The following is a 20,989-nucleotide window of genomic DNA, read 5'->3' as shown; positions in this document are numbered from 1 at the left end:
ACAACCCAGCTTTAAAGAATCTAACAAGCTACATAACAGTAAACACCTCTTTTAAGATTTTAGTTTTCAATGTTAACTTGGTTATTACTCTTTATTTTTTTTCTATTATCAACAAGGGGGTATATGGGAATTCCTCAAGTACTATCTAAAAATGTCTATGAAATAAAGAGGCGGTGTTGTAGTGCTGAGTCGCCCTAATGTGTTCCCATGTATAATGCGCACCCACGTTTTTGGCCCAAACTTTCAGGAAAAAAAAATTTCATTTTAATTTTTTAATTCAATTTTCATTCATTTATAGGTACTTGTTTTTTATTATACAGTAATTTTAGCATTTATTTTTAACATATAATGGTGCAAGAAATTTTATGTGACAAATAATTACAAAACGCAAGAACAGATACAAGGTTATTTTGGGTACTGACCAAGTATAATGTACATCCTTATTTTTCTCTCAAAACTTTGGGCAAAAAAGTGTGCATTATACATGTCAAAATATGGAATGTCACATGTAGGTGACAAAATTTAGTTCATTCTATTAATATTCTATGAATGTTTCTGTTGATGTGCAGTTACTCAATATGTCTAGCTGTTCATAACGTCACTGTCCCTTGCTTTTGAATCATTTTAATGTTGATAGTTTTTTTCTTGCTTCTCCCCGATGACCCCACATTATTAGTGACATGGGCATGGAATGCAGAGGGTGATTTTTTTATCCTTACCCAAGAATATATTTTTATTGATTTTAGAGAGACAGAGGAAGGGAGAGAGAGAGAGAGAGAGAGAGAGAGAGAGAGAGAGAGAGAAACATTGATTGGTTGCCTCCTATACACACCCCAACCAGGGATCAAACCCCTGACCTTTGGTGTAGGGGACGATGCTCTAACCAGCTGAGCCACCCAGCCAGGGTGAGTGTGATTTTCATTTCCATAACCATTGCCCATAGTAGCAAAACATTGCTGTCATAAATTTAATTTACAAATATTTCAGAAATTCTCAAATCCACAAAGTAGCTGCCCTTTTCTTTTTAATTTCATCTAACTAGATGTATATATGGTCCAAGAAATTTAATTAACATTCTAATCTTAATGTAAATTCTAAGAGTCTATCCAAAGGAATATACCAATATATTTCTAAATTGTATTTAAAAGTAGATAAAAAGCTGCCAACATTATTCTTGGCTTCTAGGCCACAGAAATATCACAGTAAGCAATATCACACACTTGCTGCTGATTGGCTAAGCAATGTTTCAAAGGGCTAGGGCTAACCATTAAGAGTCTAACAGACCCCAAGACCCTGATTCCCAGAGGTGGCTAGGGAGCATGCGATGTTCAAAACCAGGATCAAATGAGTCTCCAGCTCCATCTGACAATTCTTCAGTCATCCCTGGAGGGCTTGTTCTTCTGTTCTCAGTAGTGCCTTCCCTGCATTTTAACTTTTCCTTCCAGTCTCAACTTGCTTCTTACAATAACTCTCAGACTTAGAATTGATCCAACCTTAGATTTCAACATCAGTGTTTCTAATGGCAGCTAACATGTATTGAAGGTTTACTATGACCAGCCTCAATTTTAATTAATATGTATATATAAATTTACTTAACACTGCTAATAACCTTAGAAGTTTGAAGGTGTTAGTATCTCTCTTTTAAAGATGAAGAAACTGAGGCACCTTAAGGTTAAGCTAACTACTCAAGATCATACAGCCACTATGTGGAGAACAGAGATATAAATCAGAAAAATGCCACTACAAAGACAGCAATTTTTGACAATGATATTAACATAAGTGCTCTTGATCAAAAGATTTCTCAATCTTTCTTCTATTTACATCTCTATATATCTAAACTATCCTAGTGATTACAACCCACCTATACCTAGCTGAGATCACCCATCAACTTCTGTTCTAGAATTGGCCCTCTCCTATAGCCACTTTTACCTTTTTCCTAATCCTTTCCAACTCTTCCTTACTGGCCCTACAATGTAAAACACCTACCCTTTTATGAAATGTCACACTGATTGTGTATATTGAAACCCTTGCATCCCAGGGATAAATCCTAGTTGACCATCGTGTATGATCCTTTTAATGTGCTGTAGGATTCAGTTCACTAGCATTTTACACATTTTTTAATCTATGTTCATTAAGGATATTGGTCTGTAGTTTTCTTGTGGATCTGTGGCTTTTGTATCAGTGTGACCATGTTAGAAAGAAAAATACTACATGATCATCTCAATAGACATGGAAATAATATTGGACAAAATTCAACATCCATTCATGATTAAAACTCACAACAAAATATGTATGGAAGGAATGTACTCAATACAGTGAAGGTCATGTATAAAAAGCCCACAACTAACATAATAATCAATAAGGAAAAACTGAAAACATTCCCTTTAAGATGCAGCAAAAGGCAAGAGTGTCCACTGTTACCACTTCTATACCACACAATACTGGAAGTCCTAGCCAGAACAAACATGCAAGTAAAAGAAATAAAAAGAATCTAAATCAGAAAGAAGTAAAATTATCTCTGCTAGCAGAAGGCATTATAAGTAGAAAACTCAAAGATGCAACAACAAAAAGATCTGTTAGAATTAGTAAACAAATTAAGTCAGTGTTGTTGGGGTCCACCCTGCCTGGTTTCAGGAAGCTGTAATCCCCTGTGGCTAAGGCTGAGTGCGAGACCTCTGGACCAGGAGACACTAAGGAGACAAGTTTATCTCCCTGGCTGGAGCACTGCATGCTCTTTGCCTGGCCCCAGTTGTTTGGTCGGTTAGCCAAAGATGGGTAACATTTCTCAGAGGAGAATGGATCTAAGGCAGGCACAATCATGTGGGAAGAGGCCCTCAGGGAAGAGACTCAGAGGGCTTTGGAAATGAGGGGGTGATTGACCCCTTCCCCCTTGGCTTTGACAAAGCCTGAGTCCTTATTCTGGCTGTGAGAAATCCAAATCTCCAGGCTGCCTTTGTCTCCTCTGCCTGACTCAAGCCTGCGGAAATAACAGGGGCAATGCAGTCCAGACCAGAGTCGGCAGACCCCCAGGTTAATTAGACCTGGGGCATAGAATATGCAAGATACTGTGATACCTGCTTGCTGAGGATGCTCTTGAATTAAAATATGAAGGCACGGGCAGGAAACGAAACTAGCTTTATATGTCCTGTAGCTTTTAGGTGATAAAACCCCAAACTCAGCATGAGCCCTTTCAGCTCTTTGGAAGTTATCTACTCGTTTGATCTTCCCTGCAAGACTGTAATCAACAAACTGTATCTGTATTCGTAATAAAAGCCTGCTCAGGCGGGAAGGTGCGGCGCTCCCCTCTTGAGAGAGTGGCTGTTCCATCCCTATCCCTCCACAGGACTCGATAGTCCGTGTGTGTGTTTTTCATATCTCGAGCATCTGCAACGCTCACAGCTGCCACTGGCTGGTGACTGCCTCACAGTGAAGTTTCAAGATCCAAAATCAACACACACACAAAAATTACATTTTTACACACAAAACAACAAACTATTGGAAAAGGAAATTAAGAAAACAATTTTATTCTCAATAGCAACAGAAAGATAAAAATTATCGATAGTTAGGAATAAACTTAACCAAAAAGATGACAGACCTGTAAACTGAAAATTATAAAACACTAATGAAAGAAAAAAAAAAGACACAGATAAATGGAAAGACGTCCTGTGTCCATGGATTGAAAGACAATATTGTTAAGATATCAATATTATTCAAAGTGATAAGTAGATTCAATACAATCCCTATTAAACTCCAGTAGCACTCTTTACGAAAATAAAAAATAACCTAAAATTCACACTGAAATATAAAAGACCTCCAAATAGACAAAGCAGTCTTGAAGAAGAAAAACAAAGCTAGAGGCATCGTATTTGCTGATTTTAAAACATACCAATGAAACAGAATAGAGAGCTCATAAAGAAAGCCACACATCAATGGTTAACTGATCTCCAACCATGGTTCCAAGAGCAAATAAAAGGGAAAGGATAGTTTCTTTAGTAAACATTGCCAGGAAAACTGGATATCTACATGCAGAAAAATGAAATTGGACCCTTATCTCATTCCAAATATAAAAATCAACTGAAAATGGATTAAATACCTAATCATAAAACCAGAAAGTATATAACTAATGCACTGCTGTGGGCAATGATTTCTTGAAAATGATACTAAAAACACAGGAACTAAAAGTGCAGCAACTAAAAACAAAGATAGACAAGTAGGATTGTATCAAACATAAAGCTTCTGCACAGCAAAAGCAACAGTTAATGGAGAGAAAAGGCAACCAATGAAATGGAAGAAAATTTTTGCAAACCATGGATCCAATATGGGATTAATATCTAAAATATTAATATATGTAAGGAACTCAAACAAATCAGTGGCAAAAATAAATAACTTGATGAAAAATTGAGCAAAGAACCTGAATATTTTTCAAAAGAGACAAAAATGACTAACAGGCATATGAAAATGAAGATATTCAATATCAGTAATCATCAGGGAATGAAAATAAAAAACAAATTAACATGCCACCTGACACTGTTAGAATAGCTATGAACAAAAAGACAAGAGTTGGCAAGGATAAAAAGAAAGGGGAACCCTTATGCACTATTGATGGGGATGTTAATTGGTACAGCAATTATGGAAAACAGTATGATGTTTCATCAAAAAATTAAAAAAGAGAACTACCATATGATTCAGCAATCCTGTTTCTAGGGGATGAAGTGAAATATGTACGTGTAAGAGATAACTGCTCCTTCATGTCCACTGCAACATTATTCACAATAGCCATGGCATGGAAAAACCTAAGTGTTCATGGGTGGATAAATGAATAAATGAGTAAGGAAGTCATACACATATACATATACACACATGTACACATATATGGTCTGTCCTCAAAACAGTTTTGCACAACATGGATATAACCAGGCAGCCAAGGAGAGTGGACTGGAATGTGTGTGTGTGAACAATGACAATTTTCAATGCTTATATTTATTTACCTCAAATTTACTCCTAAATTTACTGAAAGTGCTCTGCCCTTTGAACCTGGTGTTCATTGTCCTGTTCTAACTTTTCACTATGATCAGCAGAGTCAGGCATAGTTGAGTGCTCCCCCCTAGAAGTAGTTCCTTTCATTTCCATGATCCTCTCTTGTTACTCCTTCCCATTTACCAAACCTCTTTACCAACAAATCCCCTTTCCCTTTTACACTACTCACTCCTTAACTATATTGGTGGGCTCAATGACCTGTCTCCTCAGCCTCTTCTTTTCTTGACATAAATACTGACCCATAGTCTCAATTACCATTTTTAGGCTGCTAAGTCCAAAAATATGCAAAAAATAAGTCCCAGCTCCTACCTTTGAAACAAATCCATGTGAATATTTTACAGGCAACTAAATCTCAAAGCTAAAATCAAACTCTTGTTCTCCTACCCCCTGAGGGTGGCTCTTGCCCTTGAATCCTCTATCTGGTATGAAACCGCCATCAATTATTTTAATTATTGTCCATCTTAAGACAGTAACCCGAGAATTCTCCTGCTTCCTTCTCTCTCTCTTTCTCTCTCTTTTTCTCTTTTTCTCTTCCCCTCCACTCCCTTTTTCTAGACAGGCTTCATCTAACATGTCCCTTGAATCAGCCTCCCTATGGCCAAGAAACCAATAAGTGAAATAAGAAATAAGCAATGGTGCCAGGAATACACACTGTGTCCAACTCTTCCTCTGAAAGCCCTCTCACAACCATGTGCCCTGGCAGTGGAGGTTCTTACAGTGTGCCAAGAAGTGTGCTGACCACATCATACACTTAATTTACTTGAATTCTCCAATAATAATTTGAAAACAGAAAATTCAAGACAAGTTAAGTTTCCCCAAGTCATACAGAACTAGAATTCCAACCTGGGGCTTATCTGACACTGAAACCATTCTCTTAGTCACTGAGTCACACTGCCACTGCCTCCCACCATGCTAGTTAGAGCTTTCAGTCACTTTATCCTAACATTGAAACAGCAACCCAAGTGGGCTCCATACTGCCAGTCTCTGCTCCACCTCATCCCTAAATCTATTCTTCATAGTGCCCTAAGATTTCACAAAGGAAATAAAAAAATAAAGCATAGCTAATTATGTCCTCCTTAAAAACAAACCCTAAAATCCAATTATTGGGCCTGACATGCAAAGCCACATATAGCTTTTCAACATTCTCTCCCTATCTTTGGTTCCTGCCTTCTCTTCACTCTCAAAATTCTAGCTCTAATGAAACATATCCCATTATTTGTACCAACTACATAGTTTTACTCTTCTATGCTGTTCCCTTTCCTGGGAAACACCCAGAATCACCCTTTACCTTCGCTCTATTTGTTGTATTCACCCGTCAAAATCCAATTAAGAGTATCACTGCAACTCTAGGATCAAGTCACAACTCCAAGACAAATTAAGATTACCCATCCTGGACACCTGGCTTTATTTGTACATCCTGCATTGATTTATGTTATCAAACCTTACTGCAATTAGTGTATACATACATCTCCCTGACTAGTTTTATGACCCCAGCCCCTAATTCATGACAAACACAGAGTCTCCATGTTTTAAAGCTGAAGGATAAATAAATGATGTGATCCCAGTTAACAAGTTAAAACAACAATGGCCAGGTGTTAAACTGACATTAACAGCACCCAGGAAAAATGGTTGCTTATTCCAATTTACAGAACACACACACACACACACACACACACACACACACAGATTGAGAGATGGAGAGACATTAGGTGGCCCAGCATTACACTGCCTCACTACTTTAAAGTGACTCTCTATGTTTTCAGATTCTGCAGGGAGGGCAATAAAAAGTGCAATGAAATAAAATGCAGGTAAATTGGGGGCCTAGTCCACAGAGCATCACAGGCAATTCTTATCTTAACTAAGGCATTTAATCTGTGATTCTTGGTTTTCTCTTTTGTGATATTGAGTGTTAAAGCCTACACCATGTCCCTGAAATACCAAGGGGAAGCAGTAGGGGTAGGCAGTGATGATATGGCCTAAAGTTTTTTCACATGGGCCTCAGATAGCTACAGGGAACAGTCCAGAGCTCCTCACCACTGAAACACAAAGTGAGCAGTGAAAAGCAAATTACTGAATCAACACCAGAAGGGAGCAATTTCACTGGCCTCGCTCCTCCTCCCAGGGCGTCCCCATTCAGGGCTAGCTCTCCTCTCAGAGTTGTCTTCTCCCCTCCCACTGCATTTTTTCTGCAAGCCATGGCCCAGGGAGAAACTTCTTTCTCAAATTGTGTAGAGAGGATGTAAGTTACCTCTAACCTGAGCCCTGGACTGAAAACTGTCTCCCATATACTATATGTTATTTGGCCAAAAGCTGTTTGAAAGAAACCCATTGGCAAACACTCACAAATTAATTAAAATGGCACTCGGGTCAGAGTAAAGTCCCCACTGACTTGTTTTACAGATATGGCAATGTGGAGTGTCCACTGGGGTTTTGGATGGGGTGGTTTTTGCTTTATAAGCATTTGGATATTCATCAGAATGAATAAAGTCTCCTTTTTTTTTCTTAAAATTCTAATTCATTTTCATCCAATAGTCTGTTCTGTGTAGTGTGCAGTAGTTAACAACTGTGAACAACACATCAGATCATGTCCCTGCAGTCCTAGGGGAAGGAGGGAGGTGGCGCTGTGAGGAGCTGGGTGATGGTCAACCTTTGGCCCTGACGAGTCAATGTTGGAGAAAGGGAGGCTGGTGCCCCTGAGATCCCCTTCAGAACGGCTACCCCTGCAAGTATTCTCTCTCCTTTACTTCCCAGAGTTTCTTTTTTGTCTCCCAATTTAGTCTCCATCTCCCTCACCCCATATCTCTCTTTCCTTTTTTCTGTTCCTTGTTTTACAAAAGCTTTTTGCATTTCACATGTGAATGTCGGAAATATTTCTGCGCTCTTCCAAACGGCCACCAGAGGGGGCCCTATAAGTCGGCGGTCCAGTCTCTGCGGCTCTGAGCGTCCTAAAACGACCTTGGATTCGAAAGCTATAGACACCCTACCAATTTTCAATTCCCTAAACTTTCATCTCTCCCCGCCCCAAGGGGCTACCCTGACGCTTCTCTAACTTTCATCCTGTATTTTTCTCCCCAGTCCCCCAACAAGGAACCTTTGTTTCCGGCTTCATAGTCGGCCGACCTTGCTGGACCCAAGTCCCTTGCACGCCGGTTTCCCAACTTTTTCAGCTTCCGATCCTATAGCTCCCGTCTCTGCCACTACGCGCCCAAATCGCCAAGAAAATTCCCTTGACTATTGTCAAAAACCTGCTTTTGGCCCCGTGTGGGGCCCCGCCGGGGGACTCTAAACGTCCCGGATCGTGAGCGCCACCGTTCTCAGCCCCTTCATGCCCTTCTCCGCACCTCGAAAACCCCCATTCCGCGGGCTTTAGTCAGCCCCCCAGGGTCTGTCCGACACCCCACCCATTCTTCTTCAGATTTCTAAGTCCTCCAAGCCTTCCTACAGGACTGCGCGGACCGCACCCTAGCGCAGGTCCAGCTCCCTGCTCCACCCGCAGCAGAAGCAGCCTGGGCCCCGGGCGTCCCTTCCTACACAAACTTCCAGCGCGGGCTGGAGCTCGGTGGAAAAGTCGGAGGTGCCAAGCTCTGGCTCGTCTGTCTCTCTGACCACTGCCTCGATTTCCACACCGGCCAGATCTCACACGCCCTTTGATATTGATACTGCCTCCTGCTCCCCCTGTCTGCGATGCTCCAGGAACCCTGCCTCCTCCTGCTTCTTGGGCCCCTTGGTCTTCATTCTCAAAATCCGTTAAGGACGCTCTAACCTGCTTTTCCTAGAGATTTAGGCCCTGTCGTCGTGGTCTGAGGGTTCCCAGTCTTTACCCCTAAACAGAGAGTGTTGTGGTTCACATCCTTTGTCAGTGTTACAGCAAGTGGCTGCCGTAAGTAGCCCTGCGGACCAGCCAAGGCTCCTGGTGCCCCCTAGTACTCCTCCTTCCCAGGGCTCCTCAGGGTCTCTCTTAGGTACCCAGGGAGCCTTAGCGCCCTAAGTAAGCTCAGCACCACGCAGCGCCCTTGCTGTGCCCCCTTTGGTGTCTGGGCCCAGCCCTAAGATGTCAGATGCTGCACCTCCACCCACTTACCCATCCCGGGAAGTCAGTTTTCTCACCTTTAAAGTGATATAGTAATGACTAACAAGGTGATTAAGAAGATTAAATGGGAGTCATTTGCATAGTTTACGGCAGTGTCTCACGCAGTGAGTGGTATCTCTCCCTCCAGCACCAGGTGGCGCCCAGGACCCACTTCCCGTTCTCTCCAAGGACACCAGCTCTTGGTCGAAGTCTCCCTTTGCTTACAAAATCCTACCTACCCACCTGTAAGAACTCTTAATACTCAGAGCACGTTCCAGGGAAGATTTGGGAGCTTCAAGGAAAACTGGAACACACCCTCTGGTTTTCATTCTCAATCTGATTCTAAGAGGGACCCACCCCTTCATTGTCTTTGGAGCTATTTTACAGCCGTAGCTGACAGTAATGCACTGTAGACAATTCTCGTCTATAGACATGCCACCAAGAAAAAAAAAAAACAAAAAAATCTGTTGGGACAAACGTCTCCCCTAAATCATTTGTAAATACACTGGTTTTGTAACCATTTGAAAATTCATTTTATAAACAGCCCTTTTGAATTATTTAAGCCTCTTGTAATATCTGCTTGGTTCCCTCACTTAGGAGTTGAATACAATATTTGACACATTTCATTTTATGTCTGTAGTCATGATTTTACCTGTTTTAAATACACCCTTTACCAGAACCTATGAGACCATTACCAGTAATATTCTCCTTTTACAGAAGAGAAACCAAGATTGTGATTCAATCTAAGAGGAGGTCCTACTTGGCTGACTCTTAAGGGAGACTCTGTTCATGTGCTTCTTCATAGGTCCAAGCCTTCCCTTCAGCAAAGCTACCTCTAAAGGACCCCCAACAAAGCCCTGTGGGCTGCTCCCCTGGCCACTGAAGTAAGGCCAGTGGCTGCACAAGTGCTCTGTGTCCCACCCAACCCCACAGAGACTTCCACATAACCCACACTCCAGCCTAATCTTCCCCAAGGCAGCCCTGCCTCCTGGCCCCTGGGAGGACCCTTAGAAGAAGCCTGCTCTTTTCCTGCTCTCCTTCCACTCTAATCACCCAGTTTTAGTCCTCAAAAGACCGTGCAGACCAGGGCTCCATTAGAGTGTCAACTGGATACACTGAAGTTGCAGGTTCAGTCCCAGGTCAGACACATACAAGAAGCAACCAATGGATACATGGATGGCTGGAAAAAACAAAGTCGATCTCTCTCTCTTTCTCCCTCTCTCCTCCCTCCACCCCTGCCTCCCTTACCTTCTCCCTCTGTGACTCATGCTCACTGGCCGGCAGTGAGCTCGGAATGCTGCAGATGGCTTGTCAAAAATGAGAAAGACATACACAGAGACAAGCAGTTCCTGTGGTGAAGTAAAAACAGAATGGCCACTCTCTCTAGTGGGGAGCACCTCGTCTCCATTCCCAAGCAGATTTTTATTGAGAATACAAACTTAGTTTGTGGATTCACAGTGTGGCAGAAAAGATCAAAAGAAGTAGGTGACTTACAAAGGTGCAGAAAGAACCCCTGCTGTGATTCTGGGCAGAGATTGGAATTTTAACATATTGCTTAAAGGGCTAGTTTTGGTTTCCTGTCTGTGCCTTCAAATTCTAATCTAATAACATCCTCCAGCAAACAGATCTCACAGGATCTTGCATATTTTATGTCTTAGGCCTGATTACCCTGGGGGTCCACCGTTTCTGGTCTGGGCTGTACCGCCCCTGCTATTTCTGCAGGCCTGAGTTAACAGAAAAGACAAAGACAGCCAGAAGACTTGCATTTCTCACATCTAAGAATGAAGACTCAGGCTTTGACAAAGGCTAGGGGCCAGAGGTTGATGTCCATCACCCCTTCATTTCCACAGCCTGGAGTCTCTTCCCAGAGGTCTCCTCGTGATCATGTCTGTCTTAGGCATTTCCCTCCATGGGAAATCTTACCCGTCATTGGCTAACTGATCAAGCTTAGGAGGTCAGGCACAGAACAGGCAGCATTCATGCCAGGGAAATAAATTTTGTCTTTTTAGTGGCTCCTGGTCTGGAGGTCTCTCACTCAGCCTAAGTCACGGGGGGTTACAGCTTCCTGAGACCAGGCAGGGCAGTCCCCAACACCTCTGCCTCTTCCTCCCTTCCGCTTTTCCTCTTTTTCTTTCAAATCAATAAATTAAAATGTTTATAAATATATATTTTTAATTTTTAAAGACTGTGCAGATCAGGGCCTCCAGAAGAGGGGACCCTAGCTCACTGCAGAGATCAGCCACAGCTTGTGCCAGGGGCTCCTTCCTCCCTGCAGGAAGCACCCTCTTCTTCTGCTCGGGAACTGTGGTACCCACTCCATTTCCTGCTCACCATCTCCTCTGACCCAGCCCAGCATAACATCACATCCTCCCGAACATCACACCCTATGCTGTCCCCTAAAGTTCCATCCCCATCTCTTCCCACTACACTCCCAGTTTGAAACCAGGTTTGTTTGGCTTCTGATCCCATATTCTTTTCTATTCCATGAGATGTAAAAGCTAGATATTGGTAGGGTTTGATCAGTGGAGCCTCGAAGATAGTCAATAATAATGCCAATGATAACAGTAATAGAAGAGCAAAGCTGAACCCGGTCATGGGGGATGTAAAAGGTTAAGGTCAAACAATCCAAACCGCAGGACTTCCCTCAGCATCCAGCAGTTCTGTGCCGCTTGCACTCCAGTGGACAAGAGTGTGCATTTCTCCCTCAATATTAAAACTTTTTTAATATAAGTTCTTTTAATATAAAGAATTTATTGATAGAGTTATTCATAGTTGAAAATGTTTTTATAAAATTAATTTCTCTCTTCTCTCCATCCCTTAGTCTTCAGCTACAAATCATAAGGAGTTGGAATAGAGACAAATTCAACTCTCCTTTAAATACTTTAATAGAGACTCCAAAAAGGCCCTTCAATACAGAGGTAAAAGAAACAAGTAGCTTTGACGTGTTGTATCTGAGCCCACTGACCAGGTGAATTGCCTCTGCCCACCATACAAAGGCACTCGGTGAATGTCGGTTCTGACCTGATAGAAGGGAGTGCTGCCTCCTTGTCCAGGAACTGCTGAGGTTCAAAGTTCAGTGCTTTGCAAACATCAGGGTCTTACATCTATGTGCTACATTAATTTGGGCACCAAGGGGTGAGCTACATTATCTTTCTAAGAAACAGAAGAATCACAATGCCTGAAATTTGGGAAGGCTCTACAAAGCAGGCATGTGAATTCACTTGTACATCCAAGGTGGGTGTGAGAGCCCCAGTTAAGAATCTCCTCAAATGGCTATCCAAACTCTGAGGACACAGTGTCAGGGAGTCACTCCAGACACCTGCCACAGCCTCGGAGAGGAAGCATAGGAGTACTTCACCTGATAGCCACCTCACGCTGAGCCAGACACAAACCCTAATTCTCACTGAACTGTCTCTGGTAAATCAATGAAACCACTAGTAAATGTAGGACAAAGATTTATTATTACATACACGAAAGGCCCAAGGAGACAAGTCTATAAAGTCAATAAAACTATCTCCTTCACCCCTGGCCTCCTAGTCTTTCTTTTGGACAGCAATTATGTTGTTATCTTCAGCTGTGTGTTCCAAGTATTGCCAGAATCCTGTCTCAAGTGAAGTGAGCAGATGTCTGAATTGCAGGTCTTTGGCCTTTTGCTCTTTTCTCAGATAATGAAAGAGACAGCAGACAAGGGGTGGGAGCTGAGGCTGGCGTCCTGGCAAATCTGAGTGATGGGACTTCCTGGGAAACAGTGTGCAAAGTCCCTTCTCTCCCCACTGCATCTTCACCTCCAACTTCTCCCTAGGAGAAGGCAGTTTCACATGCTCTAGTTCAAGAGGAAATTACCCCTCATTTTCCAGCCTTGAGGTGCCTGAGGATAATACTTGCCAGACAGGGCCACCTTTGCATTAGGAGGAGCAACACTGGCTAGGATGCAGGAAGGGGTCTGCAAAGGGAAGAAGAGTACGTACAGGCATGCGCATGCACACATGCAGACACCCCCCAACACACACACACACATGCACACACACCTCGCTCGCTCGCCAAAGTCCCAAAGGTCTTCTGAGTGAGAGACAACTTCCTCTTGGACAATCATGACACATAGCCTTCAAATACATGTGAGAGAGAAAATATACTCGGCAGGCAAAAGTGAAGCAGGGGGGACAAGAACATGGAACTACCTGGGTGACTATTAATTTAGTCTCATCTCTGCTTACTTCTGGTTTGGGCCCCGACCTCTCTGAGAGGCATTTTTATCCTAAAATGGAGGGGTTTGATGGGAACCGCCATGCCTGGTTTCAGAAGCTGTAACCTCCCTCATGGCTAAGGCTGAGTGAGTGACCTTCAGACCATAAGCCACTAAGGAGACAAAACTTATCTCCCCAGCAGGGGTGCTGTTTCTGCTCCTTTTACTTCCCCCTGCCTGGCCCCCAATACTTGATCGGTTAGCCAATGACGAGTAAGATTCCCCAAGGGGGGAAAGACCTAAGACAGGCATGATCATGTGGAGGCCCCAGGGAAGGACTTGGGGGGCTACAACAAAAGGGGGTGATGGGCCCTCGCCACTCAGCTTTGACATAGCCTGAGTTCTCATTCTGTCTGCAAGAAGTCTCCTAATCTCTCGGCTGTCTTACTTCCCCTGCCTGACTTAAGTCTGAAAAAATGCCAGTGGTGGGTGCCACCCTCTGCTGGAAAGGACAGGTTCCCTAGAGCAATCAGACCTAAGAAAGAATATGTAAAATCTTGTGAAACCTGCTTTGTTTAGAATGCTCTCAATTAAATGATAAGGGTCCAAGTGAGAAGTGAGTTTGTTCCTCAAAGTTTTATGGCTCTTTAGCTATCTGACCCTGACTCAAAATAGGTCCTCAGAGTTCTTTGTATGTTTGATTCTTACTGCCTGATAATGATTAATGAGCTTTACCTGTATTCCTGTGCAAAACAAACCCAATAAAAGCCTGTCAAGGCAAGGGTCAGGGCTCTCTTCCCTTGAGAGAGTAGCCGAGCCATCCCTTTTCCTCCACAAGAATCGGTAGTCTGTGTGAATTTGTCTCATGTCTCATCCATAACGCCACAGACCCTGAGGGCTGTGTCTGCATCAGGGTTACACTGGGATTGGCACGTTTTTCTGTAAAAAGCCAGATATTAATATTTTAGGCTTTGCAGGGCATACATTTATGTTGCAACTCCTAGTTTCTGATTTGGTAGCATGAAGAGCAGCCATAGAAAATATTTAACATGATGAGGGAGGTTGGGTTTCCAGGCCAGAGTTTGCCAGACCCTGCACCGGACATCTCTTAGCTCAGGTCAGCATTTGCAGCTCAGGCTTCAAATTAACTGAGCCCAACAGACTTACTTGTGGGTCTCCTGTTCTGAGAGCTTCCCCCTGCTTCTCCACTTCCTTCTCTGACAACCTGTCTAGGCTCAGAGTCCTGCCAAGAATGGGATGTTGCCCTTCTCCTGGTGGGCTCTCTGCCCCACTGGAGGCAGGGGTGCTGTTAATCACTGATATTACCACATATATTCCTAATCCCATCATCAAATAGAATTAGTATTTTACCAACACACTCTGTTCACCCCAGAGCCAGCTCCACCATGAATACTGCTCCACCTTGCTCTGACCATTCAGGGTGGCCGGGACCACCAGCTGCTGTGCCTTGGCCCCTCCATGTGGGAGGAAGTCCTGCACTATACTCCACAGCATCAGCTCCAGTTGCCAAACCAGACACCCCTCAGTAGTGTGGTGCTTCTATCTCCCACCCTGCGTCTGCTCCAACAGATCACCAGAAATTTGTCAGCCAAGTCTTAAAATGTGTCAGTTATCTGGATTGAGATTCAGGTAAAAGAATGAAGATAGAGATTTTGATTACAGAGCAAGAGAGAAAGAAAAGGTTGTTAAACCAGGCAAAAGCTCACTTATTAGAATTATTGCACGAGGTCAGAACTGGGCCAAGAGTCAAGCTAACACACCCCCGAGAAGCTGCTCCATGCTAACTCCAGCGAGGAGAAGTCTAAGAAGCAGAGTGCGGAGAAATCTAAACAGGCATTACAACCAGAAGGGAAATCCCTAGGGCCTCACATATCCTTAGCTGGGTTTATTGTGCCCTCTTGTGCTTACTTATGAGAAATGAAGGTTTCTGTCAAAAATGAGAATGTTTTCAGAAATCTTTTGTATTCCCATTCATAAAAATCATTTAAATTGCATTGTCTATCCCCCAGATAAATTGTGAAAAGAGGAAGAAATTTTTAACACCACATCTGAATCCAATATTCTCAAATCTACATATCATCCAATTTTTTCTTCAAAATGTCCATCTGAAGGAGGCCCTACAGGTGTTGACCCTGTGGGATACAGTGGAGGCCAAGGGCTTTTCCTGCAGTCAGAAAGCCAACATGTGACCCCACCATGACTAGACAGGAATGGGGGCTCCTGGCTGCCCTGGGATTCATACTGGTAATTTCTTATTTGTTACTTCTCAGGACTTTTTCCAGTGGAGCACCAGCCCCCACAGCTCCCACCCCTCCAGGGCACAGGCCGTCACCAGAGCTGGCAGGTCACTCATTTCATGGGGGTGGATGGGGTGTAAAGTAGGAAGCCAACGTTGGAAAAAGGGCTGAGCCAAAACTGCTGCCAGGTAGACTCCTGCCTCCTGGCCCACCTACTTTTCCCGCCTGTGCTGGGTAGCTAGGTTGCAGGTGGTCAGGGCAGGAGGGGCTAGACTTTGTGCTCTGTGCAGCTGAAGAACAGGGTGGGGAATCAGGAGCAGAAATGCCACCATTGAAAACTGAGTAGTCCACACCCAACCCATAGGACCTAACCCACGGAACCTCGTCCCCGGGCCCTCTCCCCAGGCTGCCTGTGGTACAGCCGCTCTTTGCTTCTCTGCCAAAACTACATGTGCATATCTGTACTTCTGCATCTCTTCTCACACAGATTATGCTGGCTGGATATGTCCCCTCAAAGCCAGGTTCAAAAGTTATCTCTTCCCTCTGACTTCCCCTGATCGTCACTTACTCTCCTGTAACCTCTGTTTCACCACACATACATACTCTTCTCCTCTGTGGGTTCATAACTATCTGAGTAGCTGTTTACAAGACATGCATTTTCTGTAGTTATTTGTCTTTCTGGTAGTCTGTGAGCATCTTGAGGGCAGAGACCACTCACTCATTTCATTTGGTGTTGACAGAAATCCCCTGGGATACATTGTAGAAGAAAGCCTGTGTTTTGGACTAGACAGACCTAGATGCAGGTTTTGACCCAACCACCTGAGGTGGTCATTGAAACTTCCTATGGTCAATTTTCATGTCTGTAAAATATGACAAGAGCACCTTCATGGAGATTGTTAGGAAAATTAAGTGCAACAAAATCCACAGCCTTTCCACACAGAAAGCAAGTTTCAGTACCATCCAGTTTAATCTCTGTTGTAACAATAAGAAAATAAAACTAGAGAGAGGGTGTTTTGCCCAAGGTTACATAGAACTTCTAGCACTTGATTCTGGGGCCAGAGCTATTAAGCCAACTCAAGTCCTGTTCTTCTTGTGCTATTCTTTTCTCAAAAGCAAATAAAATCGGTGCCAACATACTCTGCATGTGGTTACATCCTGAGTCTGTTTGTGCTGCTGTAACAAAATAGCACAGACTGAGTAGTTCATAATAACAAAGATTATTTTCTCATAGTTATAGGAGCCAGAACTTCAAGATCAAGGTGCCAGCATGCCACTTTCTGGTGAAGGAGACCTCTTCCTGGTCCATAGGTGGTGCTTTCTTGCTATGTCTTCACAGGGTGGAAATGGCTAAGGATCTCTCTCAAGCCTCTTTTTGTAAGGCACTGATACCACCCATGAGTTTTGCCCTCATGCAATGAGCACCTCTAAGGCCCCACCTGCAAGTACCATCATGTTGAGCGTTCAGATTTCAATATGTGAATTTGGGGGTGGGGAACACAAGCATTCAGACCATAGCACACTTGATGCTGTATTTCAGCTTGTCGTCATTTCTTCTTCAAATAAAGTCGAGTTCAAATAAAATAGACTGTCTGTTCCCCTTTTTCTGTCCTCTCTTCACTAGGCCCTAACCCAGGCCCAGGCCCGTGGTAGGCTCTGAAACAAACATGAAAAACTGTGAGTGATCCCCAGCCTCCTCAGCTGCCCTCAGCTCGAGCATCCATGTCATCATCCTGTCCCATACCAATCCTAAATGCACATGCTACCCTAATCCTGCTTTCTCTTCATCCCATTGGCACTGAATTTATGCCCATCCTTTCTGGTCCCCTGAGAGTGACATTGTGGCAGCATAGACACCTAAGGGTAGACCTCAGGACATAGCAGAACCAGGCAGGTACTGTCCTAAGTGGCCAAGTGTTAAGAGCCACTTTTGAAGGCCAGCTCTGAGAGATAGCAATGTAGCTGAAAGAGAAAAGCAAAGTCGTGAGGGTGAGAGGCCAAGCTGATGCAAAATGGAGAAGGAAAGTAAATGGAAGGCAGTGGGAGACAGAGGCATTTGTTGTTGTTGTTGTTGTTGTTGTTGTTGTTGTTGGTGGTGGTGGTGGTGGTGGTGGTGGTGGTGGTGGTGGTGGTGGTGGTGATGGTGGTGTAGCTGTCTTACTGACCCTCTCAGGCCAGGGACCTAAACCAAGATCCTCTGCTCAGTGATATTGATGCCAATAGAATGAGACTGAGTTCAGTAAAGCAAAGCAGAAGCTTAATCCTTTGATGAAGGAATGGAGAAGGGTGAACTCATGCTTTAATGGTGTCTCCTCCCCAACAGGGAAGGAGCTTTCTGTATTTATGGGCAGTGGTGTTGAGAAGTCATGTTCTTTCAGGCACGTAGGTTATTCTTCTGTTGCACTCAGCCCTGTTGCACATGATGCCCTGACACCATCTGTCTTCATGCTCAGCACCTCGGTCTTCTCAGTCAGAGTCCTTTTCAGTCACTGTCAGCAAGCTCAGCTCCTGACACAGTTTAGGTACTGAGAAATCTTTGAGTCCTTTTTTATTGTTGTATTTATTGATTTCCAGAGACAGAGAGAGAAAAAACATTGATTTGTTGCTCCACTTACCCATGCACACATTGGTTGACTCTTGTATGTGCCCTGACCAGGGATGGAACCCGCAACTGTGGCACACTGGGATGACAATCCAACCAACTGAGCTACCTGGCCAGTGCATGTCAGGGTCTTTCGGATGATAGCTCCGTGACAGCTGCAATACACCCGCAGGCTGGTATAATGGTAGCACAGAAATATCTCTACCCTAAACATTGGAGCAGACCCTAAGCATGACCCTGCCCCTGGGAAAGCTGTCCCCACTGCTCAAAAACAAAAAAGAAAACTTGATTTCCCTTGGTCATTAGAAAAGATATTATCCCAGATTTAAATCATCTGACTATTTCTGTTTCAGGGCTCTGAGGATACACCTTGCTGGCAGTGAAGCCAGATCATCTCTTTCTAACCAGTCTTCAGTGTCTGGCTTATGAGCCAGAAATTTTCGCAAAGAAGACTGGCTCTTAGCCATCTCTCTGGGCACTGAGCACACCCCATACAAGCAGCTAGGTTGTTCCCTAAGCCCAGGCCTGACCCTGGAGCAGGGATTCCATCTGTGTTCAGGTTCAGGGCACAGGTCTCCACAGGCTTAAGACAAAACCACTGCATCCTGCAGTTTCCAGTACTCTCCACTGTTCTGGTCTACAAAGTAAGAACCTGAGGCATCCTCCACAGGGAGGTACCACCTCCCTACTGCAGAAGCTCATGCACAGCTCTCAGAAGTGGAAGTGGCAGAGCTGCAGCACCACACCCAGCAACCCAGACTGTGAGGTGTCCTCACTGCCATGGCTCCTGCTTTGCTCTTGTCAGTCTCTGAAGGCCCAGCATCCTCTGCCCCTGAGATGGCCAAGCCTGTGACCTACTAAAAAGCAAGGTCCAGCAGATCTTCCATTCAGCTTCTTGTGTCTTCTATTGTATTTTCCAGTGATGTGTAATGAGTACTTATTGCTTATGCAATCAAGGAGCAAGCAATCAGTCATCACAAAAACCAAGGTTGTTTTTAAAGACTACACACTCTTGGAAACAATTTCTGATTTTCTCAGAAAACACACCCAGAATATTTTGTAGGGGACAGCCCCGTGGATTGGCAGCCCCTAGCATCCACTGAGGAGGGCAGAGGGAGTCATCAGACAGCCAAGAACTGGAGCTGGAGGCCAGTTCTCACTCCAACATTGTGTCCAGTTGGAGACATTGTGACTAAAACAGCAGAAATACTAATCATTCAGTCCTGCTATGTGAAGCATGACCTTTGAAGAAAGCCAAAGAGATGAAGGCATTTTTTGCTATAGCAACAACAAGAAGCATGTATTGAAGTTTACGATGAACCAGGCAGTCTACCAAAATATCATGCTATTGAAGATAATGTTCAGTCTGTGCAATAGGTAAAATTCTCCTTAGATACTAAAAGACAGAACCAGTATGCAAACATCAGCCTGACAGATTGCAGAGTCTGTGCTTTTAAACAGTATGACATATTGCCTCTCATTTATGCAACAAAGGGCTAAACCAGTTTGAAACTCCAATACATTCATGCACACACACACATACACACACAGATTTACCTGTTCACTAGATCACTAGATGAATCTATGACCCATGATAGATACATAGATACATAGACAAGTATGTAGGGAACCGCTTCGAGAGACGTGGAAATGTAGCTCAGCACCCACATGGAAAACCAGTGGGGTATGAGTTAGCACGCAGGACCACGCCTGTGAAGAAGTTCTCCTGTGGGAAATCGGCCTGCTTTATACTTAGGCTGCTTTGTGACATGCTGTTTCTAAAACTCCCTCACCCTGAGTTCAGGCAGTGAACACTTGCTGTATATCTTTAAAGTAACTTCCTGAAGTCTGTGCTAATTCTCCCAAGGACTGAAGTGTAACCAGACCTGTTACTCTTATGGTTCCCTTGCATTTGCAATATTTTTTCCTTGTTAATCTGTAAGAAGTAATCTGTGACATCCTTTCTGTTGCTATCTGTAAAAAGTAATTACCTAAAGCAAACCTATGTATAATGAATGAAAACTTTCTTTGATGTATGCTATTAGAAAGCCAATAAAAGCTTGTCAAGGCAAGGGTAGGGGTGCTCTCCCCTCGAGAGAGTAGCTGTTCAGTCCCTTTTCCTCCACTGGACTCGATAGTCCATGTGAATTTATCTCTTCTCATCCATAATGCCAAGGACACTGGGGGCTGGTGTCCATGTCACAAGTATAATTAGGATGGCCAAAAAGTTCATTTGGTTTTTTTCCATAAGATGGTTCTAGTAGTGTATAGTTTTTGTTAAGTTCATTCAAAATAATTTTGTTAAATTGCATTGTGACAGCTGTCATGTCAGTGTAGATTTAAAAAAAAACATCAAAATTGGTGAAATTTTAAAAAATATTGTATTTATTTATTTTTAGAGGGAGGAAGGGAGGGAGAAAGAGAGGGAGAGAAACATCAATGTGTTGTTGCCTCTCTTGCACCCCCAACCAGGGACCTTGCCTGCAATCCAGGCATGTGCCCTGACTGGGAATTGAACCAACAACCCTTTGGTTCTCAGGCTAGCACTCAATCCCCTGAGCCACACCAGCCAGGAAAAAAGTAGTGAATTTTTGTGTAGCCATTTCAATATTGAAGATGGAAGAAAATAAATGACATTCTCTGCATATTATGCTTTATTATTGCAATAAAGGTAAAAATGCAACTGAAATGCAAAAAAAAGAGATTGTGCAGTGTGTAGAGAAGGTGCTATGATGGATTGAATGTGTCAAAAGTGGTTTGCATAGTTTCACGCTGGAGATTTCTCGCTGGACTATGCCCCACAGTCAGGTAGGCCTGTTGAAGTTGATAGCAATCAAGTTGAG

General features: G+C 43.6%; 1 long non-coding RNA gene across 1 annotated transcript in view; it reads left to right on the top strand.

Annotated features, from left to right (window-relative positions):
- The window catches only part of LOC123811068, a 44,158-nt gene extending 24,219 nt beyond the window's left edge, over positions 1-19,939 (top strand). Inside the window, exon 3 of the long non-coding RNA XR_006784346.1 lies at positions 18,500-19,939. This is a non-coding gene — a long non-coding RNA (uncharacterized LOC123811068). The remainder of the gene's footprint in view (positions 1-18,499) is intronic.
- Positions 19,940-20,989: the final 1,050 nt, after the last annotated feature.

This window comes from Phyllostomus hastatus, unplaced genomic scaffold (assembly GCF_019186645.2).
Source record: "Phyllostomus hastatus isolate PE091 unplaced genomic scaffold, TTU_PhHast_1.1 phas_scaffold_78, whole genome shotgun sequence".
Taxonomy (NCBI): domain Eukaryota; kingdom Metazoa; phylum Chordata; class Mammalia; order Chiroptera; family Phyllostomidae; genus Phyllostomus; species Phyllostomus hastatus.
Note: the sequence above shows the minus strand (reverse complement) of the source record. Positions and strands in the feature narration are given on the sequence as shown.